This window comes from Grampus griseus, assembly GCF_964374135.1.
Source record: "Grampus griseus genome assembly, chromosome: 4".
Taxonomy (NCBI): Eukaryota; Metazoa; Chordata; class Mammalia; order Artiodactyla; family Delphinidae; genus Grampus; species Grampus griseus.
In genome coordinates, this window is record NC_138997.1 from 116,857,216 (window position 1) to 116,877,153 (window position 19,938).

Below are 19,938 nucleotides of genomic sequence, written 5' to 3' on the forward strand. Positions count from 1 at the left end.
TTAAAAAGATGTAACTTAAGAGGAAATCCAAAAAAAAAAAAGGATGTTCACCGGAGTCTCAATACAGTGAATAGCTGCTGTCCTGGTTGTAAATTTCACTCTCAGGTCTTGGGTGCCTTTAACTGGTTCCATTTAGGCTGAAAGCACAAGAAAATACCTCTTGTGGTAAACAAAGCAACAGATTTAAGTTAATGCTAATGTGTTCACAGGCAGAGCCAAAAGCTTTTCAGGGTTATTATAACACACTGGGCTCTTAGCCCATCCATCTAAATGTCTAAAGTAGACTAAAGTTATGGATCAGTCCATTGTATACACCATCCCACATGAGAGCCAGATGCTACTGTTTACTGTGCTAGTAACTCTGCCAGCTTCAATGTGAAATCTGAGATTGCAGTTTGGGGTCAATGGAAGTTATAGATTGATTTTTCTGATCATGAATTCAAGCTTCTACACTCCAGTCTGGTTTAATTAATGCTGCTTTTTAGAACAATCTCGTAAGCCTAATTTACACCCAACTCTCTAAACTGTTTAGATGGAGGGCTTCCTTGTGAAAACTGTTTATTGTCTTTTGGGCTTTGGGTTTGGTGTAGGTCTTCAGCATATTTTTGTCCTTTGTCTTGAGCATGGAAAAGAAGGCATGAAGATCTATTGCACAACACTACATTTGAAAGCACCACTACATCACAGCCTTTGAGAAGACTGGGTAGAAAAACCGTTCTGTGTATACTGATTTAGAAAAAGACTATCTACTGTCCTCCGTTGTAAAGACAATTCTATCATTCAAGACTCAGTATTGGGTTTTACTGACTCAGTTAGATCCTTTATTTTAATCTTACCCCATTTGATTTGTGCCTTTTTATCATATTTTGAGGAAGTATCATAAGCAATAATAATAATAACAATAGCCATTACCACGTGTTCAGCACTTCCCATATGCTATACCCGGTACCAACATTTCATTTATTTATGGACATTTCACAGACAGTAAGGTAAACTTGCCCCAAAGCACATGACTTGTTAGCTGAGATTCCAACCGGGTCTTTCGAAGTCTAAAGCGCTTTCTCTTATAACTTATGCTTATTGTTTCAACTATAGATTTCTATCGAGTTTTGTACACAAACTAAAAGGTTGTGACAAAGCCTTTTTTATCTACATACAACACAGATTTGGTGATGGGGGGGATGTTGATTTACAGATGAGGAGGGAATGCCTTTATTTTAGGTAAGATTTCGTTGTGTTAATGAATTGTGGTGTGATATGGTTGAAAGGTACAGGGAATGCTTAGAAGTAATACTTACCTGCTTGTTAGTTCTACTTTCAGTATCTAGAAGACAGTCCCCGTAGCAAGTTCCTAATGAAAATGTAATTTAACAAAATTTTGCATTACAGGTCCTTATTATTAAAAGGGTAGCTCTTTTAGCTTTATCCAAAACAGGGTAGACTTTTACTATAAAGTTTTGCAATGATTAAGACTTCCTAAAGGTAATCAATGTAATTTAATGCACTAATACAGTTATTTCACAGAACGATATTACTAAAAATCTAAAAAAGCACATTATCATATTTGTTATATTTTCCTCCTTTTGTATATTAGTTCACGTCCCCGAACTTGGGTAGTCAGTTGCCCTCATAGCTTAGATTTCTTTAAGTTCCTCGAGAGAGAGGCCGACTTTTACCTTTGCCTTCTCAGCTGGGCACAGTAGCTGGTACAGGATGTTGCTTGTTCACAAAATTGCCAACCACTCAGAGGCCAGCTCTCTAAAGGTGTAAGCTTAGTGGTTGAAACTTCAAAGCAGGATTTCTTTGACTTCTTAAGAGAACAAATTGTAGAAAAACAGAAAATATCTAAGTAATCCAAACTGAACTGCTTGTGCCTTGGTTTTTAGCAAAGCAATTTGACAAATCCTTTCATGCTAGCCATTCAGAATACCTACCCATTGTTGCAGGTTTTGTTTGTGACACTTGAAAGTATACCCTTAAATGTGCTATTCAAGTGTTAATGAAAAATAGGTTCCAGAAAGGTTTACATATTAGATCTTTTTTCTCATCTTGGTGTTGAAACATCAACTCTGCCATTCAATAACTTTTCCTCATAACTCAATATTATTGGGTTTTATAATAAAAGAAACATTAAGCCATCCCTAATGAAGAATGAAGCTGATTTACAAAGTAGATTTTGCATGATTTCACAGTCACACAATTATTATGTTTTGTCCAGAAAAGACTATTATTACTCCATGTTGTACATTTTATGCTTACTAAAACTGTTGGTATATATAAAAGCATATTCTTTCTAGTTGTAAAGTTACTTGTGGAGTAATACGGCAGAATTTTAAACTCCTCATCCTGATATTGTATGGTATTTAATTTCAGAATAAACTGAATCCTGTAAGAACATTTGGCCCAGATGTTACTAAAAATAATTGTTGCTCTAAAGTTTCACACAGGGAATAACATTCCATGATTTTCTATTTGTTATGTACTCTGGCTTCATTTTCCATTTGGGATTGAAAAGAAGAAATTTAGAAAAAAAAAATATTTAAAAAGGAGATGCCTTGGTGCTTTATAAGCTCCCAATATGCTGCCTCAGTTAAACCTAAATTGTTGCTGTAAAGAGACAACTATATATTTTTGTGTTTAGGCACTAATCTGTTTAAATTATTTAAAATTTAATTTGGAAAAAAGGCAAATCCCCCGTAATGACAGCTAGACTGGTATATGTTAGTTGATCAACACTTAGCTAGGTTGGAAGGGCAGAAAATGATCTGTGGCAGCTGGATTGTAATACAGGTCTCATTTGGATGTGGGACAGTTTTGAAAGGTGGTCTTGCTTTCAGCTTAACCACCAGAGAAATAAACAGAGAGGCTTTGCTCTACTGAGGAAACTCTGGAACATAGAAATATAAAAAGGTTTGAACCAGAATAAGCCAAACATGAGGTAGTAAGTAAGGGAGATAACAATAAGCTGAAGTGGCAATCTTTTAGACCATAGTAGCTTGAAAACCCAGAACAGAACATTGGATTAAACAGATGGCTGGAGATTTCTGATTTTAGAGATATCAGAGCAATTTTCCAACATAAATCTGGTAGGATACCAAAGTTAGATTAGTTTAAGCTGTGACTGATAATCACAGTTAATGATTAGTTTTGATGATACATGATACACCAGGTGTCTATACATTGTTTTTTTCTTTTAATTTATGAATGATTTATGTTTTTGTATATATAATATACAACCCTAAATTCAAAAGATACAAAAGGATAAACATATCTTCTTCCTTCCCCTGTGCTCTAGTTCCCCTCCTCAGAGACAATCACTGTTTTTAGTTCCATGTGTATTTTCCGGTTGTATTTCATGACTTTCTCTCTCTCTATATATCTATCTATCTATCTATATAGATGTATATATGTACACACACGTATCTCTATATCTTGTTAAACACAAATTGTGGCATAGTACGTACACTATTCTGTGTCTTTTTTCACTTAATATGTCTTGAGCATTTTTCCATATCAGTACATACAAAGTTCCTTATTTTTTAAGCAAGTGTTTTATTATGAAAAATTTCAAACATACACAAGATTAGCATGTATAATGACCCCTCCCAGATATCTATTATCCAGCTTCAACATACATATCAATATTTTGACAATCTTACTGTATGTTAGAAAATATCAAGAGATTATCATTAATTTTGTTCCATGTGATATTGGCCTAGTTGTTATGTGAAAAAGAAAAACTCCTTATTGATTAGTGATACATGTTGATATATTTATGAGTGAAATGATATGTTGTCTGATGTTTGAGATTTACTTTAAAATATATAAGAAAAGATATGTGTGGGAGGAATAACTTGAATCAAGATAGGCAAAATGTTGAAGTTGGATGAATGCAGATTCATTGTATTATTTCTCTGCTATTGTATATGTTGGACGATTTCCGTAAGAATACCTTTGCTAATCTGGTTTCAACTATAGCTCTCCTTTTTTCTCAGGAGTGTTTTAAAATACATCCAAGATATCATGTAATTTCACCCATAAATACTTTAGTATGTATTCCTAAGACATACTGAACAAAAACCTACTACAATGCCATTATCACGTCTCAGAAAATTAATTTATTATTATTTTTTTGCGGTTCGCGGGCCTTTCACTGTTGTGGCCTCTCCCGTTACGTGGCCTCTCCCGTTGCGGAGCACAAGCTCCCGACGCGCAGGCTCAGCGGCCATGGCTCACGGGCCCAGCCGCTCCGCGGCATGTGGGATCTTCCCAGACCGGGGCACAAACCCGTGTCCCCTGCATCGGCAGGCGGACTCTCAACCCCTGTGCCACCAGGGAAGCCCAATATTTTTTAATAATCTAAAATCCAATCTATTTTTCAATTTCCCTAATTTTCTCAAAAATATCTTTTTAAAGTTGTTTTGTTTAAATTAAAAGTCAAATAGGTCCACATATGGCATCTATTGACACTTTTAAACTTTAATAATTCTCTTCCTTAAAAAAAGGCATCCATTCATTTAAGAAACTTAAGTTATTTATCTTGTAGAAGACCACACCTTCTGGATTTGACTGTTCCGTCCATGTGGTGTTCAACTTGTTCCTCTGTCCCTTGTATTTGAGACTTGATTGGATTCAGATTGAATATTTTTGGCAAGAATCCTTCCTAGATGGTGCCTGCTGTGCTCTTGCTGCATCACCTTAAGAGGCTCATATGTCTCACGTTTGATTTTGAGTGATTCAAAGATTGAGCAGAGGATTTGGGTGGTGTCAATCTGATCTGCCTATTGTAAAGCTTCCCATCAACATTTTGTCTAATGTTTTTGACATCCAGTGTTTATTACTGCCTCAGTCCATTATTCCATTAGGGGTTGCAAAATAATTTTCTAGCTCTCCATTCATTTTTGCATTTATTGCAAAATAAAGAAGTTCCCCTCATCAACTTTTTGATTAGTCTAAGTACAGTTGGCTTATTCTTTTAAAGACCATATAGCATTTTACTGTACCATAATTTAACGGGTCCCTATTTATGGATATTTAGAGTGTTTCTTTTGCTATTTCTTGGATTAAATATTTTTTTATACTGTATTTACTATTCATTATACATACATAAACATATGAGAAAACTATAGAATTTTAAGATATTTATATTTTAATAGAAAAATAATTATTGGATTTTTTACTTTCTGAGTGTTAGTTTAGTATAAACGCAAGAGTTAGAGTCACACAGACAAGTATTTTAACCCTGGATCCCTTATTAATCACGTGACCTTGAGCAACTTATTTATCCTTTCTAAGCCTCATTCTCTTCATTCATATATTGGGAATAACAGTAATATCCAATTCCTGATTTTATTTCATCTTTGAAACAATCTATCAAAATGCTTGGTACAGTGCTTACTACATAGTAAGTGCTCAGTAAGATGAACTTGGTTAACATTTGAGGGTTAAATGAAATAGCACATGCAAAGTCCATTGGACAGCCCCGGGCAAATAGATGCTCAATACGTAGTGCTACTTTTCTCCCTTTCTTCACTTTTGCCCCCAATCTGAGCAGTAATGATTGTTCTTTTTCCACCTGTTTTCAGGAATGAAAAAATAAAACCCAAAAAGTCTTAGCTCCTCTGAGCCTTTTGCTGAGAGACCATTCTGTCACTCTAGTATTAGCCTTGGTGGAGACTCACATGGAGGTTCTGGGGCCGCAGCTTCCTGTCGCGGAGGCTATCCTGGCTACATACAGAGAAACTGCTTTTCAGGTTGTCTCAGTCCAAAAAAAGAATAGGTAGAATGCAAACAACACTAAGTTCTAACCATGACCAGTAGAAATAGAGTGTTCCTCTCCTCTGCCTTGCCCTCCCTGCCCAAATAGAACCATGACCAATTAACATTCCCATCAAACATTACTCTAGAATAAATGCAATTTGCCTGAAAGTTGATACGCTAAATTATTTTTGCTAGCAACTCATGAGAATGACTATTTCTCCTGTGCTCTTGGCATTCCTCTTTCCCATGTATTCCTCATCTTAGTGAGGTTTTCATCTTAGCTTTATTCCTCTACTTCCCCCTATCAAATCATGGCCACTCTTCCCTCTTTCTCCTAGGGTTTTAGGCTTCTAACACCTCCTCTCCTTACTTTCTGCTCTAATCTTTCAATTCTCAGAAGCACCATCTGTCCATGAAGTAAGGAGACATTTTGCACAATTCCTTTTTTCATGTGATTGGATAAAACTGGCCCTTCTCAGCATTACCTCATTTCTTTTCCCCATGTTCCTATACAATAGCTGACAAGCACTTTTCTTTCACTGGTCCCAGGTTTCTTAGATATACAGAATGCAGAAAGATTAAGTGATTTGAAATGCTATGTGGCAGATAATAACGGAGTCAGCCCTGCAGACTGGATGAGGATGGTTGGCTCCCTGATGCCAGGATCAGGCTTTTTTCAATGAATCTGCCGAAGGAGCACACAAATATTTTAGTAACAGTCTGGAAAACAAGAGGTACTTTTGGCAATTCTAGTGATACTCTACTTTGACAGAAAGATACCATGAATGTGTGCTGAGTCTTTAAAGAGTGGTGAGGCTAAATATTTTGCCAAATTTGAATGACTTTTAAGTATTAAGGTGTGGTTTTGGTTAAGATGACTGCCATTTGGTATTTTAATTGAGATTTGGAGTATCAGAAACTCTCATAGAATTGCTTTGCTACTTAAATGAAACATAAAGTATAAAGCAGAGGAAAGAAGGTCAAGAACACAGAGGCCGCTTATTTTTCCAGTCACTTTATGATTAATCCATGACAAGTTAGTTCAGATGTCAGTGATCAATTTTAAGCAGGAATGACCCATGTCTGTTCTTCAATCAAAAAATTTCTAGGGGGCTTCCCTGGTGACGCAGTGGTTGAGAGTCCGCCTGCCAATGCCAGGAGCGCGGGTTCGTGCCCCGGTCCGGGAGGATCCCACATGCCGCGGAGCGGCTGGGCCCGTGAGCCATGGCCGCTGAGCCTGCGCGTCCGGAGCCTGTGCTCCGCAGCAGGAGAGGCCACAACAGTGAGAGGCCTGTGTACCGCAAAAAAAAAAAAAAAAAAAAAAAAAAAAAAAAAAAAAAAAATTCTATACCTAGGATGAAGGATGACTTAAAAAATTATATGTAGAAGTTGAAATTTTGTCTTGTACATTCTCTGTACCTGGAACTCCTAAAGAGGAAAACGTCTTAAAAATGTCAACTTGTGATCTTTCTCTGCTAGGTTTGCACTCCTCTATGCATTGGGCAATAGATTGTTTCTCCCATCTATGAAGGACAAGGGTTATTCCTCCTGCTCTCACTCGTTCATGCAACAGTAATTTTATTAAGCAACTACTAAGTGCTAGATCTGGTGGTACAAAGACAAATAAGATGCGGTCCTGCTCTAACAGCTGCCATTAGGTTAAGCATCTCTGCCTGGAACAGGCAGGGTTTCCCAGAGTGTGGTCTGTGGCCTCTCCTGGGGCCCTACCTCAGCTACCAAGTCAGAATCTCAGGATAGACTGAGGAATCTGAATTTTCATCAGATGATTCTCATGCATTGGTCCAGAGCATAGTAGGAATAAGGTGGTTAAGGGGGAGAGTACCAGCCAGCATGCAGTGCAGCACATCCCTCAGAGAGAGCTTTCTTTCCACTCAGCATTAATATTTCTGGGAGGCTCCACAGAAGGGGAACACCTTGCCTGGCTTGAAGGAGCTTCCCTTAGAAGGGGTAGGCTGAGTGCTGGTGTAAAGGCTTCTGGGAATGGTATGAGTTCTGTCCTCCAGAAATTCTTAGTTCTGGATCGAGGGGCAGATTCTGGGTTGGGTCAGGGGTTGTGGTGGTGGGGATTAGGGCTTGTACCCCTAGAGGGTCCATAATTTAGTCCCTGGACTGTTCAAGGGGAGAATATAGCTGGCAGCTATTATTCTGAACATTCATTTAGGGACAGAAAAATGTAGAGGTAAAACCATAAGGGCTAGTACATATGCAATGTCTTGTTATACCTAGGTGCTTAGAAGCACTTTACATACATTAATTCATTCAATCCCAACAGCCTTATGAGTAACTGTGTTAGTACTATTGTCCTCATTTTACAAATGAAGAAACAGGAAGGTTAAGCAATGCTCAGAGTCCCCTAGAAGACCCAGGATTCCAACACAGATAAGTGTAGTACAGAAGGTTAGCTCATTACCACTGCAGTCAGCTGTCTCTTAGAAGCAGCATCATGTAAAATGGTAAAGCGGAAGTGCACACCTTTCATCCTGTTCTACTTGAGCATTGATTTCTTCAGCTTTTCACCAAGTAATATCCTCCCTCCTCCATGGGCCACACAAAGAGCACTTCTGGAAGCCCTGACAGCTGCCCTCTTAAACGCCTTTAGGACTGGCTTCGGTTTTAGAGAAGAAATTACATGCTTCTTTTTGTTGTTACTTTACAATCTAGATGCAGTGAAAATCCCTGTTACAGAAGATGTGGTCCTTCCCTTCACTGCCTGAGTGAAGACTGGATGCACTCTTTTTAGAGATTAAGGCCCCAACATCTTAGTCTTTAAGCAAGTGTGTGATACAAAACAAAACAAAACCAACCAAACAAAACACCCCCCAAACTCACAGTGCATGTTTAGAAGGCTGAACAACCTTTCAGTTTCTCTTATTTTTTTTAGCTTCTTTTATTTGATTTTAATATCAGATTGAGTATCTAAAAGCTTTCATGTTGTGTGTTCAGTAACATGGCTAATTATTAACAAGTTTAAAACATGTTAACAAGGAAAAACACTTTTGAACTCTGAGCTTCTGACATGGAGAGTTATTTGACCTGAGTTCTTATTCAGGAGCTATTTAACATTTTTACATATTGTACCAGCTGACAGAGACCTGGCTTACAAACAGATCTGGAGTTATCTTGAATCAGAAGGAAACTGGTGAATTGAGTGGCTCTCTTTCTCTCTGTAGGAGTAGGAGCAAGAGGCCTGCCGTTTCTTGGAAATTTTGCCCTGTAGTCTGGCAACGTAGACACCTTCCTGGCCTCCTTGCTGGAAGAATTACACCCACAAAACATTATCTAACACTGACCCAATCATTCTTAGGTGTAGGTTTGCTGCATAAACACTTATTCATGCACTCATCAATACCCTTGCCTAACTGGGTCAGCTCTTGCAGCTTTACAGAAGGGCATTTCTGACTATGAAAAGATGCATGAACTTCTGATAGACCCCACTGAATATCCAAACCCAAATTATTTTATTAATTTCAACTAATTGTTTTCCATTAAAATAATAAGTGCAAAAAAAAATAATAAGTGCTTCTTTTATTTATTTATTTATTTATTTGTCTGCGTTGGGTCTTTTTTTGCTGCACATGGGCTTCCTGTAGTTGCGGCGAGCGGGGGCTACTCTTCGTTGCGGTGCGCAGGCTTCTCACTGCGGTGGCTTCTCTTGTTGCGGAGCACGGGCTCTAGGCACACAGGCTTCAGTAGTTGTGGCACACGGGCTCACTAGTTGTGGCTTGCGGGCTCTAGAGCGCGGGCTCAGCAGTTGTGGCACACGGGCTTAGTTGCTCCGCGGCATGTGGGATCTTCCCGGACCAGGGCTCGAACCCGTGTCCCCTGCATTGGCAGGCGGATTCTTAACCACTGCGCCACCAGAGACGTCCCAATAAGTGCTTCTTATAAAAAATTCAATAGAAGAAATATTTGAAGTAAAAGGTGAGTGACCCTCAACCCCCAATTATTTTCAGTGTTCACAGGTATCTGGTGCTTCTCTTAAAACCGTTTTTCCACCAAAGAAAACAATAGTTTAAACCACTGAAAGCTAGAGTTATGATTCATAAGAGTTATTTTTAAATTTTTGACTACTAAGAGACTATATTAATTTCCTATTGCTGCTGTAATAAATTTCCACAAATTTACTGGCTTAAAACAACACAAATGTATTACCTTACAGTCTGGAGATCAGCCGTCCCAAGTGGGTTTCACTGGGTTGAAACCAAGGTGTTGGCAGGGCTGTGATTCCTCTGAAGGCTCTAGGGGAGAATCTGTTTCCCTGCCTTGTCCGCATTCTAGAGGCTGCCTGCATTTCTTGGCTCCTGACCCCATCCTCCATATTCAAAAAACATCACTCCAGCCTCCGGTTCTGTCATCACATCACCTTCTCCCTTGTTGATCCATTTGCCTCCCTCATAAGGATCCTTGGGGTTACACTGGGTCCATCCATCTGGATAATCTCTCATCTCAAAATCCCTAGCTTCATCCCACCTGCAAGGTCCCTTTTGCCATCTGTGGTGACACTCACAGGTTATAGGGATTAGGGAGTGGACATCTTGTGGTGGAGGCATTACTTAGCTACCACAGAGACATATGACTGATTTGCTCAGGGATTTTGTGTGGGAGAAACTCATATTAAATTAGCACTTCTCCCTCAACTCTTCTTTCTGTTTTCATCCAAATACCAGAAGCTCCATTAAGGTCTCACATTTGATTTATCTGAGAGCACCTGACAGTGATGTGAAGTGGGCCCTAGAGCAACATTTACCAAACCGGCGCTCTAGTGGCCCATGAAATGTTAAAGATGTTCTGCGTTAAAAAGTGTTCTGAGGGAGTTCCCTAGAGGTCTGGTGGTTAGAACTCCATGCTTTCACTGCCGTGGCCCGAGGTTCCGTTCCATCCCTAGTCTGGGAACTAAGATCCTGCAAGCCACTTGATGCAGCCAAAAAAAAAAAAAAAAAGTGTTCTGAGTCAAATAAGCTTGAAATATTCAATACATTGTGTGCTCCTACCCACTCAGCTTCCTCTTGTTTTTTTTTTTTTTTTAACATCTTTATTGGAGTATAATTGCTTTACAATGGTGTGTTAGTTTCTGCTTTATAACAAAGTGAATCAGTTATACATATACATATGTTCCCATATCTCTTCCCTCTTGCGTCTCCCTCCCACCCTCCCTATCCCACCCCTCTAGGTGGTCACAAAGCACCGAGCTGATCTCCCTGTGCTATGTGGCTGCTTCCCACTAGCTATCTATTATACATTTCCTACTCACCTTCCTCTTTAATACACATTAGCATATGGGAAAGCTACTGAGAATTCTTGCTATTGTCTGTGATTCCAAATGTATTTTACAATGAAATATTTTTTCTCTTTATATAAATATATATTTAAAAAGAATGCTCATTAATGACCTTCTCAGGGATACCAGTGTATCATGTTCAGGAACTGTTGTTCTTAATGCGGTCTTTCATTCTAAAAGTTAACTAACTATATTGCCCTGAAAAGATAAATAAAATAAAAAGGGCATAGTGGAGCTGACTCTAAATATCTCCTAAATGACATTTTTCCTATTTAATTCTGTCTCTACTACTTATGTGGAACTTAGTTTATTTAGACTGTAAAGCAACCAACTTTCATAATTTAAGTTAAAAACCTGATATTAAGAATAACTTAAGTTTCTGTTAATAAATATTTAGAATAATATTACATGCATAAAACATTTTGTGACTATGACAACACAAACAAAATTGTTTTGAAAAGCAAGATAATGTCTTGATGTTTTTCAAGGCATGTAGAAAAATTTACTACTGTGAATACTATTTCTGAATCGCTGGACTGGAATCCATTAGTTTAAAAATTATATTAATCTTTTCCCTATTTTGAGAAGACAGTTCCTCTGAAGGAGTCCAGGATGGTAACTGATAACTTAGGTTGATTCACCTGAAACTTCCAACAGTGGTGTGAAGAGAGCTTTAGCCTCCTCTTCTGGGTTCATGGAAAGATGGTCCTTAGCATAGGTTGGCAATGCGATCTTTGTCAGATAAGACTTTCATTGCACTTTCTTATGACACCGATCACTTTTTAGTCATATATTATTAGTTGTATATTATGGCTTGCCTGCACACAGTAAAGTTCCTGAGGGTAGGAGCCATCAATATATCTGTTGTGTGCCTGTTTCAATGCTTTTCCCTTAGCAGGAACTGGACCAGTGTTTGTCAAATGAATGGCTCAATGAATGAATGAATGCATTAATTTAGGATGGAAATCCTAGCAATATCAAGTGTGTATGTCAATAATCCATCAGTTGATCCATCCATTTATATCCTTCCCTACTTAAAATTTGAGGAAACTCCCAAATATATATAGAGAGAATAAGGAAAAAGCTAAATTAACATTAGGTAAGACAATTAAAGCAAAGGAAAGATAAGGGCTGGAAAGTAAAATGGATTTAGGACTGAGCCTAGTTCTGAAAAATATATACCACAAAATCTTATGCATTTGTAAGGGGAGAACAGTAATTTGGTGCTAAGCTTACTGGAAGCCTATGAAGGAAGCAGTTCGTTATTTGATTTTCAATATCTAGAAAATTATGATGTCAGTTGCTCACATGAAACAGTTATTCCTGGAATTAGGACCAGAGAGAAACTCTTCCTATGGTATAACAGAAGGAGTTTACTGTGTAATATAAAGAATAATGTATTCAGCTTATCTTTAAACACAGCGATGCATTTCAAAGAGAAATTTCTTATATTACCCTTGGTTTATACTGATAGCATCCCCACCATAACCTATATGAAGAGTACAGCTTTTGAAAGGGATAAACAGTGGTTCATGAAATCCTGTGATTCAAAGGAAACTGCAAGATAGCTTTCAAACAGTTTTTGCAAAGCCTGTACTTAGCAATTAATGTGCATATAAAATTTCATTAGCAGAAACAAATGTGGAATAATGTAAAATCTATTGCCTAGTTATTAGAATAAAATTGAAATCAATTATCTGAAGATGGGGCTCAAATATTGATGAACATAATTTACTCTTTTTTTTTTTTAACTTTTCTCTCTATGTATAACTACAGAATGCAGCAAATGGAACTAGTTATTAAACAACAGGGAAAATTCAGTTAAACAGAGAATATATTTCTTCCTTAGGTTGTAATTTAAGTTCCTTTTCAGTAGAAGGAAACGGACTCTAGTGAGAATTCACAGATGCCAATTATCCCAGAAAATGATGACTTAAAAGGAAGGTGAGAGTAGAAACCAATTAAAGAAGAGCATGCACCTGGAGCCCTCTCTTGGGGATGGGAAAGTTGGATGGGAGTGTTGTAACTGCAGGGATGTGATAGATGGAAATAGCGTGTCTTTTGGGAAATTAACCATCACTAGCTTCCCGTCTTATGCACCCGTGTGGATTTTATGTTGCCATCTTGTAACAGAGGCACCACCAATGGCAGTTTGGAGATATTTGTCAACATGCAAAAATTTACTGAAGAGTTTACAAAACTGAATTTCCAAAAGTTATTGTTAAATCTTAGAGATTTTCTTGGGATGTTGTCTAACTACTGGAAGTTCTAAGGTTAGGATAAAACCTTACCCTGGCCTCCTCCCTTACTTCTGACTTACAGCGTTGGTACTGGCAAGGGGAACCCATCAGATCTATGGATAGAATGGAAAATAAGCCTTCTTATTTGGTTTCTAATTCCCTTGAGTCACCATACATTTAGGAGTTTTAAGCCTATATAAAATGACCGTCAAAATACTTTTTTCCATCTCTCTTCCCTTTCCTTTTTTTTTTTTTAAAAAAATATTTATTTATTTATTTTTGGCTGCGTTGGGTCTTCATTGCTGCGCACGGGCTTTCTCTCGTTGCGGCGAGCAGGGGCTACTCTTCGTTGTGGTGCGCAGACTTCTCATTGCGGTGGCTTCTCTTGTTGCGGAGCACGGGCTCTAGGCATGTGGGCTTCAGTAGTTGTGACACGCAGGCTCAGTAGTTGTGGCACACAGGCTTAGTTGCTCTGCGGCATGTGGGATCTTCCCGGACCAGGGCTCAAACCCGTGTCCCCTGAATTGGCAGGCGGATTCTTAACCACTGCGCCACCAGGGAAGCCCCCTCTTTACTTCTTGAAACAGTAGTCTTCTGCAACTCTAGCTGCTTCCTTCCTTCCTATTAACTTTTAATAGGCCACCACCCCTACTGCTTCACTGACTTTGTTCTGGCGAAGAACAAAGATCAATTTTGTTCTTCACCAAATTGATTAGCCTCTTTTAAATCTCCATCTTAGTTTTCCTCTGTCCCATTGTATATCTCTAAACCAGTCTTCTTCCTGTCCGAAGTACCCTCCTCTCTCTTGACCTTCTCCTACCCCTGTGGCTGTTTCTTTTTGGTCTTGTAAAAGGGCCTTTCTTCACTTTTTAGAGATTGTTGTTCATCTTTGTGTTCCTTTAAGTTTTCTCTCTTTTTTTCTGGTGATCTCATTCATCCTGAGGTTTGAACTATATGCTGATGCCCCATGCATTAGTCAGAGTGAGGCTAAGCTGCTGTAACAAAGAGGTAGGTGCGTGATTATGCTCCATCTGGTCACCCAGGATCTCAGTTTTCTTATCTCTTGTTGCTCCACCATCCCCTAAGGTGCTGTCTTTATCTGCAACATCTGCAGTAGCCCAGTGGCACCATGTCTATGTTCCAACACCCAGGAAGTGAAGGTCAAGAATTTCCAAAGGAAGTGATAAAGAAATTGTACACAGTGTTTCTGCTGAAATTGCATTGATGAGGTTATAGTCTCCTGACCACCTGTAGCGTCAAGAGGGGCTGGGAGGGGGAAGGGTAAGCTGTGACAAAGCGAGAGAGAGGCATGGACATATATACACTACCAAACATAGATAGGTAGTGGGAAGCAGCCGCATAGCACAGGGAGATCAGCTCAGTGCTTTGTGACCTCCTGGAGGGGTGGGATAGGGAGGGTGGGAGGGAGGGAGACGCAAGAGGGAAGAGATATGGGAACATATGTATATATATAACTGATTCATTTTGTTGTAAAGCAGAAACTAACACACCATTGTAAAGCAATTATACTCCAATAAAGATATTAAAAAAAAAATAGAGGGGCTGGGAAATGAGTGGCCATGTGCTCTGTGAAAACGGTGAGTTTAATAACTATGAGGAAGAAGGGGAGAAGGCAAAATGAGTGGTCCCTGCTAAATGAGTGGGTCAGCCCCATTCTCTCATGTTCCACATTCACAAATCTGTCTACTTTGTGAAGCTTTTTTTTTTTTATGGTTCATTAGTTCTTTTAAAAAAATTTCAGCTTCATTGAGGTATAATTGACATATAAAATTATAAGATATTTAAAGTGTACATTGTGGTGGTTTGATATACACTGTGAAAGAATTTCCCCATCTAATTAATTCACACATGTGATGTCTTCTTCTGCATGTCCTAAAGACACCTCAAACTCAACATGCCAAAACGAAACAAGCGTGAACTAATTGTTTTCTCCAAGTTGACTCCTCTTACCAAACTTTCTCAGTCTTAGTTAGTGGTTATTACTATGTTGTTTGAACTAGAAAACTTAGTCATTCTTGATTTTTTTATTCCCCACAGCAAATTTGCCACCAAGTTCTATATATTTTAATTATTGAATCCATCCTTCTACCACTGTCTGTGTCCATCCAGGCCCTAAAAAGCTTTATCTTATATTATTTCTGAAGCCCCCTGACTGGTCTCCAGTCCAAAAGTTGTTTCCTTAGATGACTGTCCTCCCCACACAGCTACCATATTTATCTTTCTAAAGCACATATGGATGATTAAAAGTCTGTAGTGACCCTCCATTTGCTCCTGTGGGTTTTCTTTAAATACGATTTTTAGAAAGAACCCTTTTTTTTTTTCTTAAAATAAATCCTACCCCAAATTCCCCATATAAAAAAATATTCAGAACTCCTTATATGGGCATTGTCCTTAGAGTGTCATTTGAAAATTACTGGCCTCAGGATTTTAATTCAGATTACTTGCTGGTAAATAGAAGACCCTCACAGTCCAGGCCCAGCTGACCTTCCCAAACTTACCTCTAGCCAGTATTTCCATCATCTTCTCTGCTCTAGTCGCATGGCATTAATCACCCCTCTCACACACTTCAGGCCCTTGTGGGTCTGTTTTTGCTCCCGTTCCTTCAGTCCTGAGCGGTGCCTCCTTGTTGTACACTGGCCACACCGTTACTCACCTGAAAGGGCATGAGCTTTGGAGCTAGGCAGACTTGGAGAGCCTCTGAAGAGTCTCATCTGAGCCTTGGTTTCCTCATTGCATGGGTTTAATAAGAGAATCTATGTAAAGTACCCAGGCCATAGGAGAACCTCAAAATGCCACTTCCTTTCCTTCTCTCTCCTTCTTAAATGTGACTTCCGTATTTTGTGTGTGTGTGTGTGTGTGTGTGTGTGTGTGTGTGTGTGTGTGTTTGTGTGTGAATACTGCAGGAAGAAGTTGGTTTCCCCAATCTGTTTTTATAGCATTTGATAATGCTTCTATAAGAGAACTTTTATGATTATATTTATGTATGTATGTAGTTGTCTCACCTGTTGGATTTTGAGCTCTTTGAAGATAGGAGTCTTGACTGACTCACCTTTGATCTTTGGTACCAGGCAAAAATAGACATAAAATAAATGTCTTTTAAACTGAAGTGCATTGAACTGTATTGAAATGAAGTTGTAGTAGAAAAAAAAAGGTCAATCAGTTTTTCTGGCTCTGACTTGCCCTTCTCATAAGGAATGGAACAAGAGTTTGACGGATGTGCATATGCTGTTTTGCAATAAAAAGGAGCAGACTTCTGATTCTGAACATGAAATAGCAACTGCTGGACTGTGAAACAATTTGCAAAATTGCATTTATCCTGGAGTGTTTTGTTTTGGCATCAGTAGGATAGAATGTTGTTTCATAGTCCATGTTTATTGAACCATGTAAGGGATTTACAGGAGCATCTGTATGGAGGCCAAAGTTGAAGTGGGGCACAGTCCCAAAAAAGTGACATGTAAAACAAATTGATGTGTTCAAGCATGCAGAGTTGACAACATAATCTGCTATTTTTATAGAGGAAATTTTGGCACTAAGTGCAGGGTGTATATATATGTGACAAAATCAGGCTTAATATCAACTCCCCCCTACCAAACAAATAAACAAGTTCCTCTTCTTTACTTCTCTATTTCTTTTTATTTTAATGTGGTAAAAAACATAATAAAATTTACCATAATAACCATTCTTAAGTGTATAATTTAGTAGTGTATATTAACATTATTGTGCAACAGATCTCTAGGACTTTTTCATCTTGTTACAGTGAAATTCTGCACCCACTGAACACTAATTCTTCCTCTTGCCTTCTCCCTGCCCTGGGCACCACCCTTTTACTTTCTATTTCTGATTTTGAGTACTTGAAATACTTAACATGAGTGGAATCATAGAGCATTTGTCCTTTCGTCACTGGCTTATTTCACTTATAATGTTCTTCAGGTTCATCCATGTGGTAGCACATGACAAGATTTCCTTCTTTTTAAGGCTTCATAACATTCTGTTATTTTTATATTCCACATTTTCTTTATCCATTCATCTGTCAGTGGACATTTGGATTATTTCCATCTTTTGGCTATTGTGTTAATGCTGTGATGAACATGGGTGTGCAGATATCTTTGAGATTCTCTTTTGAAATCTTTTGGATAAATACCCAGAAGTAGGATAGATGGATAATATGGTAATTCTATTTTTCATCTTTTAAGGAATCTCCATGTTCTTTTCCGTAATGGCTGTACCATTTTACACTCCCACCAGCCAGTGCACAAGCATTTCAATTTCTCTCCATTCTCACCATCCCTGTTATTTTCCCTTTTTTTGATAGTGGCCATCCTGATGAGAGTGAGGTGCTATCTCATATTTTTTTTTTTTTTTTTTTTTTTGTGGTACGCGGGCCTCTCACTGTTGTGGCCTCTCCCGTTGCGGAGCACAGGCTCCGGACACGCAGCTCAGCGGCCATGGCTCACGGGCCCAGCCGCTCTGCGGCATGTGGGATCTTCCCGGACCGGGGCACGAACCCGTGTCTCCTGCATCGGCAGGCGGACTCTCAACCACTGCGCCACCAGGGAAGCCCATCTCATATGCTTTTGATTTGCATTTCCCTAATGATTAGTGATGTTGAATATCTTCTTTGGAGAAATGTCTGTTCAAGTCCTTTGCCCATTTTTTAAATATTGGATGTTGCTGTTGTCCTTGTTGCTGAGTTGTGAAATTTCCTTATGTATTTTGGATATTAACCCCTTATCAGATATATGCTTTACAGTTTTTTTCTTCCATTCTGTAGATTGCTTTTTCACACTATTGATTGTTTCCTTTGATGTGCAGAAGATTTTAAGTGTGATGTAGTCCCACTTATTTTTGCTTTTGTTGCCTGTAGTTTTGGTGTCCTACCCAACTTTTTAATTTCTTTCAATGACATTACCGGTCTTTGTATTATACAGCTCTGAAGTCTTGAAATACCTCTTTCTAGTCCCCTATAATGAAGAGTTGCCTAAGACCACTCAATTCGGTAATAGTTCTTATATCCATTCTCTCTCTCTGTCTCCATTCCACTGCACACATGGTTTATCACTCCTGTATGGATTTCTCTCTCCTCCTTATATGACATCTCTCCCCTTTCCAGGCTTGTCAATATACTGCCTCCAGTTTATGCTTCTTAAAGAAGCATATGTCTAGTTATAGATCTGTTTAGAATACTTAAAGTTTCCCCATTGCTGTGCAGAAGTGTCTAAATTTTTCTAAAATCTGGCTCTGACTTACCTTTACAGCCTATCCTTTGTTCCTTTCTCCCATTCCCTACACAGACTTTATAGTTTAGTTAAACAAGGTGAATCGCCTTTTCCTTGTGTTGCCCCATAGTTTCCTGACTTTGCCCGTGCTGGTCTTTTAACTTGGAATGCATTAGCATGTGCTGGTGACCCTCGTTTGGTCATTCATCTCTCTGTCTGCCATCTTCCGCTCTTATTTCTCTATACTTGCTCCTAGGGAATTCATCTTTAACCTTGACCTATATGTTGATATTTCTTAAGTTAGCATCGCTGTGTATGATCTCATTGCCTCAAGGATGTTACTGAGGTTTTAGGGGACCAATGACTAGCACTCATCCTCCACACCCAAGATATGAGCCAGTTAAGGGATAGACTAGGAGTAAGACAAATGAAACCAAAATACCATCTTTATTATTAATAAAGTTGCAACTGGAGAAGGTGGCTTATACTTCGGAGAAATAGAGTTCCTAATGCTGGACCTAAAATTAGTCCACTTTAAAACTTAAACAGGTAGTGTACAGCAGGATGCACTTCCTACTGGCGATTGCTGCCCAAAGATAAAGAGAAAAAGGAGAGATGCTGTACATGTCCAGCTTTTGCTCTCAAGGTCCTCAGTCAGCCTCCTGTGGGGAGAAGTGAGTGAGGAGATGGAGCAAGGCCGAGGGGGTTGCACTACTGGACATCTGTCCACATGGAGGAAACATTGGGAGTGGGAGGAACATTTCTCCTCCTCCCCTGACACACAAGTCTCCTTCCTGCTCTCCCACTCTCATCCTGCATCCATGTTCATCATATTCCCCTCAAAGACAGCTCTCCTCCCCGACTGCTCTTGTTACACTAGAACTTTTCACCACCTTTAACTTGACTTCTCTCATATGCCACAAAGTTGAGTATTTTAGTAACATTCCTTTTCTTTAAAATGCTTCGGTAATTTGATCATTCTCCAGTATCGCTACCATTAACTTAGGACGGACCCTTAGCACCCTCGAATGGATTTGTCCAATCTGTAAGTGTTCTCCTTCACTTCTGGTTTGCTTCCTAAAGAAGAATGTTTATAAATCCAAGGTATTTTGGATTAGATGCACATTGGCATTCGAGTGTCTCTTCATTGCCCTAATGCATGACATTCTTTTACAACATACTCCAGCTTACAAACAGCACTTTAGAAAGATAATGTTCTTGGAACATTCCATGCTCATTCCTATTGCATCTTTGCCCAAGTGGACATTTCTGCTTGAAGGACAGCCCCTTAACCCTTTATATTCTTAAATTTCCAATTCACTGTCCACCTCTCCTAGATGGCTTTTTGTGTACCTCTAGTTGGCATCTCTGCTATTGTACTTAAAAATTATTATTTTATAAT

At 38.9% G+C, this 19,938-nt stretch overlaps 1 pseudogene across 1 annotated transcript in view; it reads right to left on the bottom strand.

Moving 5' to 3' along the window:
* LOC309821791 overlaps positions 1 to 19,938 on the bottom strand; it is a 65,105-nt pseudogene that overhangs the window by 36,177 nt on the left and 8,990 nt on the right. The window contains exons 2-3 of the transcript in view: positions 10,088 to 10,272; positions 1,299 to 1,351 (exon numbers count right to left, since the gene is read on the bottom strand). The product of the transcript in view is annotated as an uncharacterized misc_RNA (transcript). The remainder of the gene's footprint in view (positions 1 to 1,298; positions 1,352 to 10,087; positions 10,273 to 19,938) is intronic.